Raw genomic sequence first — 19794 nt, 5'->3', positions numbered from 1 at the left:
AATCAGGTGCACCGAGAAGGTTCCCTAAAGCTTACTCAAGCTTAGCAGTACCAGTCTAGCACTGTTAAAGTATAGTGTGTTAACATTAGGCTGAAAAGAGAGGTTTTGATACCTGACAAAGCTGTTGAAGAGCCCAGAACTCTGGCTTGGGTCCTTAGAAGACCAAATTCATGAATAGTCCTGGTTAAATTGGAAAATTTTGCTCTCCTGAAGATTTGGATAAAATGGGCTGGGCACAGTGGCTCACGCTTGTAATCTCAGCACTTTGGGAGGCCTAGGCAGGTGAGTCACCTGAGGTCAGGAGTTCGAAACCAGCCTGGCCAACATAGCAAAACCACATCTCTACTAAAAATACAAAAATTAGCTGGGCATAGTGGTGTGCACCTGTAATCCCAGCTACTCAGGAGGCTGAGGTAAGAGAATCACTTGAACCTGGGAGGTGGACGTTGCAGTGAGCCAGGATTGCACCACTGCACTCTAGCCTGGGAGACAGAGCAAGACTCCATCTAAAAGAATTTTTAGACAAAATGAAGTAAGCAGGATAACACTAGAATAAGCAATAATTATAGTATTTGAGAATAAGTATAGGATATAATTAATTATAACTAAGTATATATTCTTTGAAACCTCTTCTAATGTGTATAATTCTTTCAATTTAGAGATAATTCTAGGAATTAATTATGTTTAGCTTCTTTAGCAGAATATTATTTGAAAAAGAAAATCAAAAGCATGCCAATCTTTGACCTAGTTAACCATTATCTGTGAGAATGGCATCTAGTGGTAGATTAAGTAATACCTATTTGGAAATGAAACAACTTTTGGAATGTTAGCTTTGCAAATCTAAGCCAAAGCCTATCACGAGATAGCAAAAGTCCAGACCTGTTGTTTTAATGTATTCCTCCTGAACATCTAACTCCTATCTCTTCCTTACTTGTCTTCTGATTGTCAATCTTCCATAACTTAAAAGGTCCATAGTTTAAAACTTCCAATCGGCCAGGTACAGAGGCTCACCCCTTTAATCCCAGCACTTTGTGAGGCAGAGGCAGGCGGGTCACCTGAGGTCAGGAGTTTGAGACCAGCCTGGCCAACGTGGTGAAAACCCATCTCTACTAAAAATACAAAAATGTTAGCTGGGCGTGGTGGCACACGCCTGTGGTCCAAGCTACTAGGGAGGCTGAGGTGGGAGAATTGCTTGAACTCGGGAGGTGGAGGTTGCAGTGAACTGAGATTACGCCACTGCATTCCACCTGGGTGACAGAGTGAGACCCTGTCTCAAAAACAAAAAACAAAAAACAAACAAAAACTTTCAATGAAGAATAACACGTATTCTTAAGAAACATCCTTTTGTTCCACTTTTCCATTACAAATCCTATAGTCATCTGATTAGGAAGTTTATAGGGAATTCACACTGTTCCTATTTCTATTTCCCTGGTTCCTACTAATTTTTTTTTTTTTTTTTTTGAGATGGAGTTTTGTTCTTGTTGCCCACGGTGGAGTGCACGGACGCAGTCTCAGCTTACCACAACCTCCGCCTCTTGGGTTCAAGCCATTCTCTTGCCTCTGCCTCCCTAGTAGCTGGGATTGCAGGCATGCGCCACCACGCCCAGCTAATTTTGTATTTTTAGTAGAGGTGGGGTTTCTTCATATTGGTCAGGCTGGTCTCGAGCTCCCAACCTCAGGTGATCCACCCATCTCAGCCTCCCAAAGTGCTGGGATTACAGGCATGAGCCACCGCGTCTGGCTCTGATTCCTACTAAGTTTTATAAATTTAGTATTCATGCTTTTCATTCTATAGAAACAAACTTCCCACCAAGGTCTTCACTTTTTCCATAACTAAATATTCTCATTTCTAAAATTGTCTGTATTCCTACAGAGGTTTAAAAGGAGAAAAGAGAAGTAGGGAGTTTGGTCCTGTGTTCACCGAAGTCTTCTAACATGCTCTGGATGGAGTACAGATTGGTGGATCTACAGAGAACAAAGGTTGTGATGACTTCTGTTCTTACCTGAAAAAGAGAAAATATAAGTGAGAAATTTTGTTCTTCTCACCAAAAGCCTCTCTATCCTCTTAACTGTATGCAAAATACTTAAGAAAAACACAGATTAAGGGATGGGAAATGATCAGAGAAAAGAATAGCAATTCTGTCCTTTATTGGCAGTCTAGTGAAACTGACCTTTTCTTACACTATACATTTGAAAATTATCATGTGATGCTTTTGGAGCCAATAGAATCCCCAGTTCTCTGGGACAGAATGGATTGACTAGGAAAGGAATATATTATCAGTTCTAAAGGGCTGGCAATCAGGGCTGTGGCAATTTCCTTTTTTTCTTTCTCTTTGCCCTCTACTTACTTCTGAAAATTTTAGTGCTCATTATCACCTTCAGCAGGGGCTGAAACAAGGAAAAGAATTAAAATTCAAATTAGTAAGCCTTTTTATAGAAGCTTTGCTAAAATATGGAAGAATAAAACTACTCACTATAATTAAAATTTAACTTCCCAGCTGCCATCAATCTTGTCTGTGAAATCAAACAGTTGGTTTGGCATTTGTGAGATTCCATCTTCTGGAATCCCATAAATCCTTTGTTACTAATAATTACAGCTTAAGAAATCAGAAAACACCAGGTAGTTTTCTAGATTTTACTATGACTTCTATATTTGTGCTAAAGCAGTTTTAGGCTTTTTGTGGACTCTGCAAGACTCTTACAAACAAGCTACTTTAATGAGACAATAGCAATAGTGAAAAAGAGATTAAGAAAGCTAATTTTAACAACACAGGCTTCAGAAATATCAGGGCAGAAGGAAACCCTGAGATCTGTCTTCACATCGAAACATTCCTGTGTGGTTTCTATGCCACATTGGAGGGGATTAAGCCGTTCTCCTCCATATTTTACTCTTAACACAGGCTGGTATAGATGCACCTTTACATGCTTCTGTGGGTAGACTACTTATAGAAGAGTACCGTTATTCATTTCCTGCCCATTCTTCTATTCCAGAGAGATGTTTATTCTTATAATGACACAGATGCTGATGGATGACAAGCTTATTCAGAGAAATTCAGTCCCCAGCATCTCAGCTGCTGGAGGACAGGGTTGATGCTGCATTGATTGTAGCTTCCAAGAGATTCTGTGCCTTGCTATTGTTAGTGTTAGAAATTATTTTTATTGCACATTTTCTGACAACTGTTAAGAGTCAACAAACAACTCAGCTAGAAAACCCTGCAATACCCTACACAGGGAAAACTGGGAAAAAGTAGTAGAATTCAGGGTCCATTACTTGATAAAAATGAAGATTATTCTAGGAATAACAGAAACAGAGGACTCTACCCAAAGATGAATATGTCAAAATGTCAGAGGGGCTGTGTCAAAAAAGAACCATTTTATTATAATGGGATGCAAATGTGAAGTGGGATTTGGAAGCTACTATATTCCTTTACCATTGGCCAACTTTTTATTCTGAATTTGGACTCTTCCACTTCTAGGTAGATCTGTTTTGACAAGGTAGGGGCTCAAAGTACAGCCAGTTTAAAGGCTGAAGTCAATCTGCAAGGACAGTGTGATAAGGATCGGTTTATTATGCTGAAATTCTTGGTTGGTTCTAAGGTACAGTGGGTAAGGGAGGAGATAAATACACCCATATATACATAGTATTCCTGGTTGGTAGGAATGCTCTGGCACCCACTACTATGTCTGAGATGACTTCTGAAAATAAACTGGGATTGAGCTCAATAAATACAAGAACAGAAAAAAAATGGACAAAGTTTATTTTATAAACTTTAAAAGATATTATTTCAATATGTTTTCTTGAAGTATCCCTTACCAGCATATCTAAGCCTTGTCATATCCCACCTAGTGTCAGCATATCAAACAAGAATGCACTTTTATTTTAGGCAATGGGAATGTTGACCCCCCACAAACGGTGCATAGTGATGCTTGTTTATTCTGTTCATTTGGGTAGAGCAAAAAAAAAAAATTTTTTTTTGAGGCACGATCTGGGCTCACTGCAACCTCTGCCTCCCAGGTTCAAGCAATTCTCCTGTCTCAGCCTCCCCAGTAGCTGGGATTACAGGCACGTGCCACCATGCCTGGCTAATTTTTTGTATTTTTAGTAGAGACGGGGTTTCGCCATGTTAGCCAGACTGGTCTCGAACTCCTGACCTCAGGTAATCAGTCCACCTTGGCCTCCCAAAGTGCTGGGATTACAGGCATGAGCCACGGCATGAGTAAAATTTATCTAGTAGAATTAAAGATAAGCACTGCTGTGCATCTTTCGGCATCCTTGGAATGTACATAAGTCCTTGGGTAACCCACATTGAACCTCGATGAATCTTCAGGAAACTGTAGGATGACAGAGGGGGAGATGGGGTAAAACTATTCTAGCCCACGGCTACCCCAGGAAAGGTCTGCTTTTGCTTCAGTTAAGCTCCAAATATTCTGAGCCAAACTGAATGCTCTGGAATTCTTTAAAGGAAAAATTGCTTGGGTAACCTAGAGTACCGGATATACTGTTCCCCTGGAATTCTCTTTAATAGCTAACACAAGACCAAAGAGAACCTCTTAGCCAAAGACCAGTTCTCTGGGTCTACTCTGAACATTTCAGAGATCCCTGAGCGACCAGACAGACTAGCACTCCCCAGCCTCCCTCTAAAAATAGGACTGAATGGCAGGCCAAGGATACTGAAGGGGTTCTCTAACATCCTTATGATGGTGGCTTCTGAAATACACTGTACTGGAAAGTTAGGCTTCCTTAAGAATAGCCGGTCATACTCAGGCAACGTTCCCAGGGATAAATTAGATTAGATGAAAATAACACCATAATTAGGGTACTTATGTTCTAGAAATTCAATAGGAAATTATCCTGGGGTTCTCATGCTTTTACCTTGGTTTTCCCCAAAGAGTCAAAGTGCTTATTAAGGCTGGGCACAATGGCTCACACCTGTAATCCCAATACCTGGGGAAGCTGAAGCTGAAAGATTGCTTGAGGCCAGGAGTTAGAGACTAGCCTAGGGAACATATCAAGTCTCTACAAAAAAAAAAAAAAAAAAAAAAGAAAAAAGAAAAGAAAAAAGCCAGATGTGGTGACACATGCCTGCAGTCCTAGCTACTTAGGAGGCTGAGGAGGGAGGATCACTTGAGCCCAGGAATTTGAGGCTGCAGTGAGCCATGATTACACTGCTGCACTCCAACCTGAGCAACAAAGTAAGACCCTACCTCTAAAAAATAAAAATAAAAAAAAAGTGCTTATTAAAACTAAAACTAGTAAGGAAATTCCTACATACATGTTCCAGATTCAGTACTCTGGAAAAGACAGGTAAATAACCGTATCACATGCCTGATATGTTATATTAGATGTCTTAAGTTTTTTCAGTGGAATGGTGTCTGAGGCTCTGGCTTTCACTCAAAGCTTAACAAGTAGTTCTTATCACAAAATACACATAGCACCCATCACACTTCCTGCAATGATAGCAAAGTCACCAGCCACCAAGGGTAGATTTCAGAGAGTATCTATCTGCAACGTATGCACAGGTCAGTAGACGCATCTCTGACTGCTAACAAGAAAGATTATCAGGGTCAGGATGTGGGCAGCCACAAATTGAAGAACACTGACTGCTCTGCTCATGAAACAGCCCCGGAGATAGAAGCAGCAAGTTATTTTAGTGTGAAAACCTCAATTTGGAAAGTCAGGTACTGGATCACTGGCTCCAGGTGAACTGAACAGTAAGGATGAATTTCTGTCATTGTGGAAATTTTTTACAAGAAAATTATCAAAAAACTTTCTATATCCATCCAAAACAGAGTTTGGGGGACTCTGAAACGTGTTTATGAAAATATCTGAGGTTAACTAATAAAAAATTCGCAACCAGGCGCAGTGGCTCATGCCTGTAATCCCAGCACTTTGGGAGGCTGAGGCGGGCAGATCATGTGGTCAGGAGATCGAGACCATCCTGGCTAACACGGTGAAATCCCATTTCTACTAAAAATACAAAACATTAGCCGGGCGTGGTGGCGGGCACCTGTAGTCCCAGCTATTCGGGAGGCTGAGGCAGGAGAATGGCGTGAATCCAGGAGGTGGAGCTTGCAGTGAGCCGAGATCACACCACTGCACTCCAGCCTGGGTGACAGAGGGAGACCCCGTCTCAGAAAAAAAAAAAAAAAAAAAAAAGGTATTTGCCATACCCACAAGAAAGTTAACTCAATTTCCCATTTGCAGACTACCACCCTGAGGTGATTTATGGACTCACTAGCTATCTCATCATGTAGACTTTTTATCCAACCACAAAAGCTAAATCAGCTTTTTTCTTTCCTTTTGTTTTTTTGAGACAGTGTCTCACTCTGTCACCCAGGCTGAAGTACAGCGGCATGATCACAGTTCACTGCAGCCTTAACCTCCCGGGCTCAAGCGATCCTCCCGCGTTAGCCTCCCGAGTAGCTGGAACTACAGGCGTGCACCGCCATGCCCAGCTAATTTTTTGTGTATTTTGTAGAGACAGGGTTTCACCATGTTGCCCGGGCTGGTTACCAACTCCTGGGCTTAAGTGATCCTCCCACCTCAGACTCCCAAAGTACTAGAATTACAGGCATAAGTAACTGCTCCTGGCCAAATATGTTTCTTTCTAAACTAATATTTTTCTTCCTCTATTGTAATGAAAGCCAAGCCTCTTTGTTTGCTTAATAACCATAAGAGTAAATTACCAGTCTACAGCAAGCATTCTAGAGAGTGAAGGAAAGACATGGTATTAACTACTCCTCTACACTGAGTTATGTGAAAGGATCAGAGAAACCTGGTTTTTTCTTCTATTTTTTTAATTCAAAACTGGCTTTTATTCACAAGCAGTTGCATAGACCTTCCCATCAACATCACTGGTGTTTTCCAATGCCAGACAAGGAATTGGAAAGGAAACAAAGGTCAAGTATATAATACACATGAATAAGGAAATTTGAATTGACCATTTCTCCCTAGGATTTTTTTTTTTTTTTTTTTTTTTTTGAGACAGTCTTGCTCTGTCACCCAGGCTGGAGTGCAGTGGTGCAATCTCGGTTCACTGAAACTTCCACCTCCTGGGTTTAAGCGATTCTTATGCCTCAGCCTCCTGAGTAGCTGGGACTATAGGTTCATACTACCATTTTTTTCATTTTTTTGCATTTTTAGTAGGGACAAGGTTTCGCCATGTTGGCCAGGCTGGTCTCGAACTCCTGACCTCAGATGATCTGCCCGCCTCAGCCTCCTTCAAAGTGCTGGGATTACAGGCATGAGCCACCAAGCCCTGCCTTTCTCTGACTCTTAAGACTCCATCTTTTCGTTCTTTGATTCTTTCATTCTTTGAACCCAGACAGAGAAAGACTCCGTGTGGCTCATTCATCATCTAATTCTTGCTAATGCGCCTTCTACTGATAAAGAAAGTTGAGGGTTAACAGCATCAAAAGCCAATGTGTTTCTACATGTAGGCCTACAGTCAGTACCACATGGACAATAATAACTTACACGTCTAAGTCACTTTGTAATTTACAAAGTACTTTCACAGCCCTCTCATTTGCTCTTCTTAATACCCTGTATGGTAGACAGGGATTATTGGCCTAGCTTTAAGGACAAGACTGAGGCTCAATGAGATTAAGTGACCTGCCCAAGGTCACACACTCAAAAAGCAATAAAGACAAGAACTCAGGTCTTCTGACATCCAGCCCAGTGCATTGTCCCACTGTACCATCCTAATGAGATGTGTCTCTAATGAAATGGGCTCTCAGCCGCTAAATCTGCCTTTAGAAATATCCAGTGCATGAGCTTATACTGTAGACGACAGGTGTCACATGGCCGAAGAAAATAATTGATGAAACCTATGGAAAGAACCAGTGACAAAGTTCTATAGTTTTCTCAACGGGTTATTTCTTTTAAAAAATAAAAAAAGGGGTGCCATTATGCAAAGCATAAAAATTTTTAATGACTCTAGCACCCCTTCTTTTTCCTGGGACCCTATTCTTTTCCTCAATTAATACTGAGGCTAACTTGCAGTTCTAAGTGAAATCAGTCTGGATGGATCTGTTAATGCCTTGCTGCGTAAGCTGTAGCGCATGGATGGTAGACAGATAGCATAAACATAATTCAGGAGCTTGTTAGAAATGCAGATCCTTTTGTAGATAACGATAAGGGAGAAAAAACAATCCAGATTCTTAGACCAGATTCTCACCCTAGACCTATTGAATAAGAATTTCAATTTTAACAAGATTCCCTAAGTGATGCATGGGCACACTTGTCTGAGAAACACAATCTTAATACATATTTACAGACACATGCCAATGTCATACTGAAAATGATGCCATAGTAGCACGTTCATTAACAAACAAACAAACGAAATACAAGGTCTATTTCAGAGTAAACGTGTAGTATAGAATGACAGAAATAATTTGTAGGTCAAAAGATATGTGAAAATCGAAACATTTGACTTAGGTTCTGGCTAACTCAGGTAGTTCAAATGACCATGAGATGTTGAAGTCATGTTGGTTACCATATTAATCATACATGGTAAAAACATACAAACAGTCATTCCAAATAATTTTCTTAGTAGTATAAGCAGCAAATATACTGGGAAAACTTCCCATTTTCACATCCCCCTTACATTCACAGAATTTACCCTCTGGAAAGAGCCTACAGTCACCTAGCCACATATTTCTCTGCCCTGGCTGAATATTAAAATCATTTGAGGAGGTTTTAAAATCTGTGGTGGCCCCATCTCCAGAGGTCCTATTTGATTATCTAGGATAGGGGTCTTGGCTCCCATGATTTAAATATGTAACCAGGGTTAAAAACCACTGCCTACTCAACTCCTTCACTGTACAGTTTAATTAAAATAGTACCAATATAGCATGTTTAAATAAAAATATTCATCAATAGGGAATGATTTATATAACCTGAAACTTGTTGACCAAGTGAGAGACTTAACTGTTTCAACAAGTGTTTACCATTTACCTTTGTTTTGTTTTGTTTTGAGATGGAGTCTCGCTCTGTCACCCAGGCTGAAGTGCAGTGGCTCAATCTCAGCTCACTGCAACCTCCACCTCCCAGGTTTAAGTGATTCTCCTGCCTCAGTCTCCCGAGTAGCTGGGATTACAGGAACTTGCCACCATGACCAGCTAATTTTCTATTTTTAGTAGAGACGGGGTTTCACCATGTTGGTCAGGCTGGTCTCAAACTCCTGACCTTGTGATCTGCCCACCTCGGCCTCCCAAAGTGCTGGGATTACAAGCGTGAGCCACCATGCTCAGCCCTTTTTTTCTTTCTTTTTTTTTTTTTAAAGTAACTATTTTTTTTTTTAAGGAACTAAAATAAAGGTCTTCTTTGTCCTTTAACTCTAAACAAAAATTAACCTTCCTAACCTTTCTTTGGAAGAATTATTACCCAAATATTTACCTAAAGGAGCTGACATTGGGAAGTTTCAAAAGACTGTAACTTGAAATAACATCACTGACTTCCATTTTTTAACTTTCTCTTAACCGAAATGACTTTAGCATACATTCAAATAGTTAGAAGAGCTCTTATAAGTAGCTTACAAAATTAAAAAAACAAATGAGAATAAAAATATGAGGCAAACAGGAATTGTGGTGATTTTTTTTTTTTTTTTTTTTAAATGACTGCACCTTTTTTGACACACCTCCCACCAAGGGTGGGGTCTATTCCTGTCCCTTGGCACTGAGCAGGCTTGAGATTGCTTTAAGTAATACAGCAGGGATCTGCAAACTATTTCTGTAAAGAGCAAGACAGCAAACATTTTAGACTGCAAACTATACGATCTCTATTGCAACTAACTCACTCTGCCATTGTAGTGTGAACTGTAGTGTGAAAGTACATAAATGATTAAACATGACTATGTTCCCATAAAACTTCATTTTAAAATTTTATTGTTATTTTTTGTTTTTGAGATAGAGTCTCACTGTGTTGCCCAGGCTAAAGTGCAGTGGTATAATCCCGGCTCACTGCAACCTCCGCCTCCCACGTTCAAGTGATTCTCCTGCCTCAGCCTCCTGAGTAGCTGGGATCACAGGCACAAGCCACCATGCCTAGCTAATTTTTGTATTTTTGGTAGAGACAGGGTTTCACCATGTTGGCCAGGCTGGTCTTGAACTCCTGACCTTGTGATCTGCCTGCCTCAGCCTCCCAAAGTGCTGGGATTACAGGCATGAGCCATCGCACCCAGCCAAAACTTTATTTTGAAAGAAGACATCGCAGATGGATTTGGCATTGGGCCATAGTTTGCTGATCCCTGCAACAGAATATGGAAGAAGAGATGCTTTGTGACTTCTGAGACTAGGCTATAGAAGGCCATGCAGCTTTTGCCTGGATCTCTGGGAACCTTCACTCTTGGGAAGCTCCCTCTTGGAGCTTGACCACCATTCTGCAGGAATCTCAAGCCATAGAGAGAGGCCATATGTAAGTTCTGTGGTCAGCAGCCGCAACTGAGCCCAGCCTTCGTGTCATTCCAGCCCAGGCACTGGATCTGTGAGTGAAGAAGCCTCCAGATGGTTCCATTTCCAGCCTTTCAAGTCACCCCTCAGCATTTGAGTCGTCCCAGCTGAGGCCCCGGACATCATGGAGCAGAGACAAAATATCCGCACCATGCTCTATCTGAATTCCACTAGGATAATAAAATTGTTGTTTTCATGTTGCTAGGTATAGAGGTGTGGTTTGTTTTGCAGCAGTAGATAACTAGAACAGGGACTGACTAAAAATCTAAGAGCACACAAAGAAGGCTAAAAATCTCAGAAAAGAAAGTTGGAGTCAAATAATTCAATTGAAAATATTTATGCATTTTTTCAAAAACAAGTTATGCTTTTTATTTTTTATTTTTATATTTTGGTGGTCTTTATAAACTAATTAAATGGTTTATAGAAATCTTGTCTCTGGAGGTGAAAAACAGCAGTTTGTTCCTTTCTTCCTGTTGGTCTATTTTGTATTTTTTGAATTAAATCTATTAAGAATTTGTACTTAATTGGGGGAGAACTGCTTCAGATATTTTTGTATTTCTGCTTGGATGAAATATAGCATTGGCTAAAATTTTAAAATTAAAACTGTAAGCTCTCTATCTGGGTTTGGATATACTTTTATGTGTCTGTGAATGTGTAATATTTTCTTACCTCCAGATGATATTGACACAATACTTTTTTCTTGGTCACTTTGGCAGCCGGGATCTCCAGCCAGCGACGTACCACTCCCCAGCCTGGACCTCCCTTGGCCGTGCTACCCGCTGCAGGAGGCACCCCACCCACTTGGCCCACCCCAGCTGAGTCTGGCTTGCATACCGGCTCAGCCCAAGGAGGCTAGACCAGGCACACCCCAGCAGACAGCCCACCTGTATTATAGCTCGTACCTGAACTCTTGTCCTGCATCCAAGAAGAATGAGGAGGATACGCTGACAGTTGAAGGGTGAGGGTGGTCAGAGAAGCCAATTTATGCCTTTTAAATGTCATCTATTTAAAGGAACTTTTAATATCTTGCTCAGATGAATAAACAAACACTCCAGTGTAGTAGTCAATCAAAAAGAATTAAATGAAGATGAAATCAAGACACTGAAACAAAATTAAAACAAAAAATATTGATAAAACTTCTGAACAGGAACAAAAACATAAACCCATGACAGCAAGACTCAGAAGCTCAATGCAGTAAAAGAGAGTGAGGAACAAGGTGAAAACATTTTACTTTTAACCCTTGAAGAGAAGAAAAACAAATAATACCCAAAATCTTTATTTAAATGTTTATTCTTTTGAGAAAACAAAACCTACCTCTGGATGGACATGAGTCTGATTAAATCTGGGAAGGTCTCTTTACTCCTGATATCTTTCAAACATTGCTAAGGTACCAGATAAATTCTGGTGACGAGGTCCTGAGAAAGCCCTTTGAGGCAACAGCGTCTTTCCAGCTGTTCTGTTGGAAAACATCAGGAACAGCTGCTAGAGATCTGTGAGAGCTGCCTTTGGGTAGAAAGCCCCAGGAAGTAAGGGAGTCATACTTCTTTTCTGTGATCACTGATGCTGTGGTGGACATAGCAGAGAAAGAACACCAGCTCGGGACGGTGAGGTTTATTGATGAGTCTCTTACCTGACAGAGAAATATGTGAGCTTCTTCCTCGTGAAGCTGATGCAGCCATTTTGGTTGTGTGATCTCACACTACAAAAATCCAGAAGTGGGGCTAAATGTGGAGTACTGTTGTGGCCAGGTGTACGTTATGGCCAATAGATTTTCTTCAGAAATGGAGGTTGCTGCTTCAAGACTTTAACTGAAATATCCCCACACTATCTACACATTCTGCTCTTCCCGTGTCTTGAATATGTGGTTGGCAGGCCAGGCATGGTGGCTTATGCCTGTAATCCCACACTTTGGGAGGCCAAGGTGGGAGGATCACTTGAGGTCAGAAGTTCGAGACCAGCCTGGTGAACATGGTGAAACCCCGCTGGGTGTGAAAACACAAAAATTAGCTGGGTGTGGTGGCAAGCACTTGTAATCCCAGCTACCAGGGAGGCTGAGACAGGAGAATTGCTTGAACTCGGGAGGCGGAGGTTGCAGTAAACCAAGATTGTGCCACTGCACTCTAGCCTGGGCAACAGATGGAGACTCTGTCTCAAAAAATAAAAAAAATTAAAATTAAAAAATTAAAAATTAAATATGTGGTTGGCAAAATCAGTGCCTATTATGGGGATATCTGTTGTATTATGAAGGATTGAGGAAGTTTGTTATTCATCCTTCACCACAACTGCTTTTAGAACTTGACTATGTAATTTCTGTCCTTTCTCAGAACAACAAAGAAAGGAATAATGAATTGAAGGTGATTTGTTATTCTCAATGGACAGATAGGCATGATGCTTTTGAAATGTTACTGGATCTCCTGCCAGCATTTGTTTTATATTTAGAGACATAAATGGCGACACAAGTCTCAGATGACATAACTGTACAGCTGGCTAAGCATTCGTACTCTGCAGTGCATTCATGTATTTTAATTTCTTTTTTTTTTGATTAATAGAGACAGGGTCTCACTATGATTGGCCAGGCTGCTCTCAAACCCCTGGGCTCAAGTGATCCTCCCACGTTGGCCTCCCAAAGTGCTGGGATTCAGGTGAGAGCCATCACTCCCAGCCTTGATTTTATTTTTATAATTGTTCTTAAAAATATCTTATCTTACAAGAGGCTTTGGGAAAAAAATCTCTAGGGGGAAAATCTCTGATGTTTTCTTTGCAGTCAGCAGCTTCATGGTGGTATCGTATCACTAATGAAGTATCGGTGACAAAAGTATTCATGACAAAACTTGTCGTGAATTTGAGGAAGGCATGAATTTGTTAACCGATCTTGATATTCAAATAAAAGTCTCTGGGAAATTCTGCAGAGCTCAGCAAGGTAACCTAGAATTTCAACGAACCTCTGAGAGTTACTATAAGGAATCTGTGTGTTCCAACAGTGTAGCACATTACTCTGGAACTCAAAGATTTATTCTCAGAACAACGTCTCATAGCTCACAAATGCTGATCTCTGGCACCTTGTGTCATGGGACAGCTCAAATTCGACACATCGGAGAAACACTAAGCTGACTTTAGCTGAAGTGACTGAGCCAATCGGAACATGCTCTCAGCCAGTTTCACTGCTGGAGAATCAAGTGGAAACACAGAGGGAAAGAAGCAGAGCATCCATCCGCATGTTTGAAGCCCTCTATGTGCCTGACATCAATAAAACTCCCTAATGTGTATACATTGTTGAAAGTCCTGTGTATTCTTCCTATAATGAAGATTGATAGTGAACACTATGAAGTAAACGAAAGCATCTCAAATTATAGCTGAGGAAAACTTTGACAGGTTAAATAACTTGGTTTTACTTAGCATAAATTTTGATATAAGACATGATCTGGATTTAACTGTAGATGCACATATCAAACTCTATACAGCAAGTAAGAACTACCTACAGGTGATTCAGAAATCATTAAAAATACCTCAAAGGATGTTTATTTTATTTTATTTTTTGTTTGTTTGTTTTGAGACAGAGTCTCTGTTGCCCAGTCTGGAGTGCAGTGGCATAATCTCACTGCAGCCTCCACCTCCTGGGTTCAAGTGATTCTCCTGCCTCAGCCTCCCCAGAAGCTGGGATTACAGGCACGCACCACCATGCCCAGCTAGTTTTTTGTATTTTTAGTAGAGATGCAGTTTCACTATGTTGGCCAAGCTGGTCCCAAACTCTTGATATTTGGAGGAAAAATTTGAAAGATGTACAAGCGTGGAATTCCATTTCTGCATACTCTCTGGTGCTGGCACTCTGGAATCCCTTTTTTTTTTTTTTTTTTTTTTTTTTTGAGATGGCACAGTCAGGGCTCACTGCAGCCTCAATCTCCCAGGCTCAAGTGATTCTTCCTCCTCAACCTCCTGAGTAGCTGGGACTACAGGCACGTGCCACCGTTCCTGGCTAATTTTTGTATATTTTGTAGACATGGGTTTTTGCCCTGTTGCCCAGGCAGGTAGAATTGTTTTAAAATCATTTCAGATACAGCATTTAGTATCACTGTGGATCCAGTACTTTGAAGTTACGTTAGTTATCAGTACTTTGAAGGAATAAATTTTGGGTAGGTATAGGAGGAATGAATACGTTTCATAAAATGTCACAGTGAATCTTACAACACACCTTTCACTAGTAGGACTTTTCAGTATACTGTTAAAAACCCTTAACATGGCCGGGCGCGGTGGCTCACACCTGTAATCCCAGCACTTTGGGAGACCGAGGCAGGTCGATCACAAGGTCAAGAGATTGAGACCATCCTGGCCAACATGGTGAAACGCAGTCTCTGCTAAAAATACAAAAATTAGCTGGGCGTGGTAGCACATGCCTGTAGTCCCAGCTACTCAGGAGGCTGAGGCAGGAGAATCACGTGAACCTGGGAGACAGAGTCTGCAGTGAGCCAAGATCGTACCAATGCACTCCAGCCTTGCGACAGAGCGAGGCTCTGTCTCAAAAACAAAACAAAACAAAAACAAAAACAAAAAAGCAAAAAAACCCTTTAACGCACAGTTATGGGAATTACCAGAGAGTGAGAGAAGCAGTGAGTTCACCCAACAAGGGTGGCATTGTAGGTCTGATCTTTATCAAGTGACCCTAAATTAACAAGTTTGAATGGAAGAGCCTGGCATCATTGTTCTCCTTCTGCTTGTTGCTGTTTGCATTCCTTTGTCGAGCTGATGTTTTCCTGTGTCATAAGCTTTTCATCAGGTGTATGTGGAACACTTTAGTTTCATGGTCAAGACAGAATCAGAAGCACTGGTTACAGACAGCTGATGTGTCTGGTCTCTTCTTTTTTCATAACTATGTCTACTTCCTTATCTAGATTAAAATCAAAACCTGAAAAACTGACTACAATAAATGTTTTGTGGTTTATCTATAAATATGATAGAAAATATGGCTGTTATTTTTGGTCAGAAATATCAATTTTGTACAGCTTATTTCAACCTAAATAAAAGGGAACTTAAAAACATTTTTGTTTTAAAAAACATTTCTTTATTGACTTCTACTACCAGAGTGGCTATTGAGAAGTCATTCCGATTCTTTACCCTTTCCCGTGATTTTATTTTCCTCTCTATTAGCTTCTTTCTGTCTCCAATGTTCTGACATTTTATAATAATGTGCTTTGGTGTATATCTTTATTTTGCCTGCTATGCTGGGTTCTCAATGGGTCCCTTGAAATTAGGAATTCATTCACTTCATTTCTAATATTGTTGAATTATTTATTTTCTTTCTCTGAAAGAGTTTAGTTATTGTCTAAAAACTTAGAATCAATAGAAAGAAATATCTGCATTAAGATAAGGGGTTGTGCAGACCAAGGCTTTATCATGTAGGTGAAGCCTCCAGGTGGCAGGCTTCAGAGAGAATAGATTGTAAATGTTTCTTATCAGACTTAAAGAGTCCGTTTTATCAGTAATTCCAAAAGGGAGGAGGGTAGAATGAGGCATGTCCAACACCCACTTCCCATTATGGCTGGAATTTTCAGGTCAACTTTGGAATGCCCTTGGCCAAGAAGAGGGGTCCATTCAGATGGTTGAGGAGGCTTATAATTTTATTTTTGGTTTACAGTAGGTTGCCAGGCATATCCATTTAAACTTCACTGGTACAGAAGTGATTTCTCCTTTTGTTGCTATCCTTACTTTTATACCTATGTTTTGGCCAACTAATGTATACTGAAAATATAAATAGAGCATACAGGTTTCAATGATGAGTTACTTTGTTGATAAAGAAGCTTGTGGGTGCAGTGTTAGCAAAACCTTTTCTCTCCTACGTGAAAATGTGACTTTTGGATAACTTTCTACCTCTTTTCCACTGGCAGCCTGATAAGGACTGTGATACTGTGATATCATAAGAAATACATATTTGGTCTTCAGTCCCAGTTTCTGGTACAGAGAATCTAAAATTCTTGTAACTTCCCGAGTGATAGGAGTGACAGGAGCATCTTCTGTTAAAATAGTTGGTTTTTATCCCTGGTTCCAGGCACAGAGCTTCTAAAACTCTTTGAATTTTCTGAGCAATCGAGGTGACAGGAGCATCTTTTGTTATTTACAACAAGCTCTTTTCAAGTGTACATGAATTATGTTAATTAGATGACTGGTGGCTGGAAGCCCATAGATAGCTTCAGGATGGGCGCTGGTTGCCAGAGGAACCAAACATGTGATTATAGAGGATTGGAACTTTCAGCCCTACTCACCCCTGAGGGAGGGAGAGAAAGGCTGGATTGAGTAAATCACCAATGGCCCGTGGTTTAAGCAATCACGCCTACGTAATAGAAGCTCCATAAAAACCCTAAACAAAGGGCTTCAGAGAGCTTCTGAGTTGGCAAACACATCGAGCAGCTGATGAAGCCATCCCCACAGGGGTTGACAAGGATTTCATGCTGAGTTCTGTGCAGAAATTTCGTTATAATTAAGCCTTAATCAGGTTGCGCTTTGGCTCACTTCCTTGTTGCTGAAAGTCAATAGCACTAGATACTGTCCATTTGCACCCCCATTATTCCTATAGACAGGATCACCGCCATTAGAATCTTATGGCTTTTGTTTAAAGGTTGCTTAAGATGTTTTCAGATCCCAAACTCCAGTGAAACAGCTGACACCAACCAGTTTGAAGACCCCCACAGAGAAATGGAATCAGCATGAGAATACAGCTTCTTCATCTTTCTGTCCTAAGACTTTTCCCTGCACTCTTCAACCAATCAGTGATCTTCACACTTCACCCCACTCCAAAACCCTTAAACTCTCTAGCCCCAGGCCAGGCGCAGTTGCTCATGCCTGTAAACTTTAGGAGGTCCAGGAGAGTGGATCACCTGAAGTCAGGAGTTCGAGACCAGCCTGGCCAACATGGTGAAACCCCTGTCTCTACTAAAAATACAAAAATTAGCTGGGCATGATGGCGGGAGTCTGTAATCCCAGCTACTCTGGAGGCTGAGGTGGGAGAATCACTTGAACCTGGGAGGGAGAGGTTGTAATGAACCAAGAAGGCGTCATTGAACTCCAGCCTGGGCAACACAAGCAAAACTCTATCGCAAAAGAAAAAAAAAAAAAAGCCCACAAAATCTCTAGCCCCAGATTACTTGGGGAGATGGAGTTGAGGTTTCCTCCCATCTCCTAGTTCGGAGACCCTACAATTAAACCTCTTTCTCTGCTGCGCCCTGGTGTATCTGCCTACTGACTTGCTGTGCACATGGGGCAATGGACCTGCTACAGTTATACCAAGAGGGTGGGGTGCCCAGGGAGGGCACTGGAGCTCTGCACATCTCCCCTGTTTCACACCTTGTCCTCTGCCTGTTCATCTGTATCCTTTATAATATCCTTTATAAATAAACTGCTAAATGTCGCTATAATGATTTCCTGAGTTCTACAAGCCATTCTAGCAAATTATTGAAACTGAGGAGAGGGTTGTGGAAACCCCCAGTTTATAGCCATTAAGGCAGAAGTATGGGAGGCTCAGACTTGTGATTGGCATCTGAAATCTTGTGGGCAGTCTTGTGGGACCGGGCCCTTTCACTTGTGCCATCTGATACTAACACCATGTAGCTAGTATCATAACTGAATTGAATTGAGTTGAATTGTTGGACACCCAGTTGGTTTCTGGAGAGAAGGAGAATTTGATGGTTGGCATTTTTCCATGTGTCTGTTGGCTGCATAAATGTCTTCTTTTGAGAAGTGTCTGTTCATATCCTTTGCCCACTTTTTGATTTGGTTTTTTCTTGTAAATTTGTTTAAGTTCTTTGTACATTCTGGATATTAGCCCTTTGTCAGATGGGTAGATTGCAAAAATTTTCTCCCATTCTGTAGGTTGCCTGTTCACTCTGATGGTAGTTTGTTTTGCCATGCAGAAGCTCTTTAGTTTAATTAGATCCCATTTGTCTATTTTGGCTTTTGTTGCCATTGCTTTTGGTGTTTTAGTCAGATTTCATTGGTTTTTATAGTGGCTTTCTAATTTTGATGGTCCACTGAAGGAGGAAGTTGGAATGTTGTTGTACACTGTTAACAATTGTCTGCCCATGTCTTGCCTGAAATATCATAATTGTTTATGAAGAGTATCTTTAATAAAGCTAGATACAGTTTGACTTGGGAAAAAATATTAATTATAAGAGCAAACTCTGGAAACAACTAAGAAAATGGCTAAGCTAATTATAATGTAATATTTAAATCTTATTTAATTAAATAAGTTACATTAAAAAGATAATCATTAATTTTAAAAAGCACTAATGTAATGTTTATATGATAATATTAAGTGAAAAAGGGCAAAACAGTATATACATTTTACATATGTATATATCAACTATATTAAAAATACACAAAGAAAAATGTCTGGAAAGAAATAACATAATGCATCAATTCTAAAGATGCATTTTCCACAAACACACACATTCTCTAAAATTGGGTCACATCGTATACCAATGCGTTAAATGTAGTGTCCTTTTTTTTTCCTAAAAAGCTATTGGAATATTTGAATTTCCATTAATATATTACTTTATTTTTTTTTTTAATGTCAATGAGTTTATGTGGGTAGTGAGATTATGGGTCATTTTGTGTTATTTGCTCTTTAACATATATATATATATATTTTTTTTTTTTTTTTTTTTTTTTTTTTTTGAGACAGAGTCTTGCTCTATGCCCAGCCTGGAGTGCAGTGACGCGATCTCGGCTCACTGCAAGCTCCGCTTCCCGGGTTCATGCCATTCTCCTGCCTCAGCCTCCCGAGTAGCTGGGACTACAGGTGTCGCTACCACGCCCGGCTAATTTTTTTGTATTTTTAGTGGAGACGGGGTTTCACCGTGTTAGCCAGGATGGTCTCAATCTCCTCACCTCGTGATCCACCTGCCTCGGCCTCCCAAAGTGCTGGGATTACAGGCGTGAGCCACCACGCCCGGCTACTATATATTTTTTAAAACTATATTTTAAATTTTTGAGGAGATTGTTATGGGAAACCCGAGGCAAATTCTCTGTTACTACCATGTAATGATTTGTTGTCATTTTCTTTTAGTAGGACAATGGAGCTAACAAATAATGATGATTAAGAAATTTTTGATAGGATTTGTGTGATCCTTCCCAAACTCCGTGTGTGTGTCTGTATTACAATATGGAAAGAGTACATGCAATGTTTACAGAACACATGTAAGAAGTCACACTCCTCTTCGTTAATGCTTACTTGCTATTTAATGATTCTGTTAGAAAACTGAGATGGAGGCCAGGCACAGTGGCTCACACCTGTAACCCCAGCACTTTGGGAGGCAAAGATGGGCGGATCACTTGAGGTCAGGAATTTGAGACCAGCCT

The 19794-nt window shown here is 40.5% G+C and overlaps 1 long non-coding RNA gene across 1 annotated transcript in view; it reads right to left on the bottom strand.

Annotated features, from left to right (window-relative positions):
• LOC126959017 (uncharacterized) overlaps positions 1-19794 on the bottom strand; it is a 56097-nt gene that overhangs the window by 1631 nt on the left and 34672 nt on the right. The window contains exons 5-7 of the long non-coding RNA XR_007727431.1: positions 11352-11550; positions 2349-2388; positions 1922-2003 (exon numbers count right to left, since the gene is read on the bottom strand). This is a non-coding gene — a long non-coding RNA (uncharacterized LOC126959017). The remainder of the gene's footprint in view (positions 1-1921; positions 2004-2348; positions 2389-11351; positions 11551-19794) is intronic.

Source organism: Macaca thibetana, chromosome 7, assembly GCF_024542745.1.
Source record: "Macaca thibetana thibetana isolate TM-01 chromosome 7, ASM2454274v1, whole genome shotgun sequence".
In the NCBI taxonomy this organism is placed as follows: Eukaryota; Metazoa; Chordata; class Mammalia; order Primates; family Cercopithecidae; genus Macaca; species Macaca thibetana.
The sequence above is the reverse complement of the archived record's forward strand: the minus strand, read 5'-3'. Positions and strand labels throughout refer to the sequence as shown.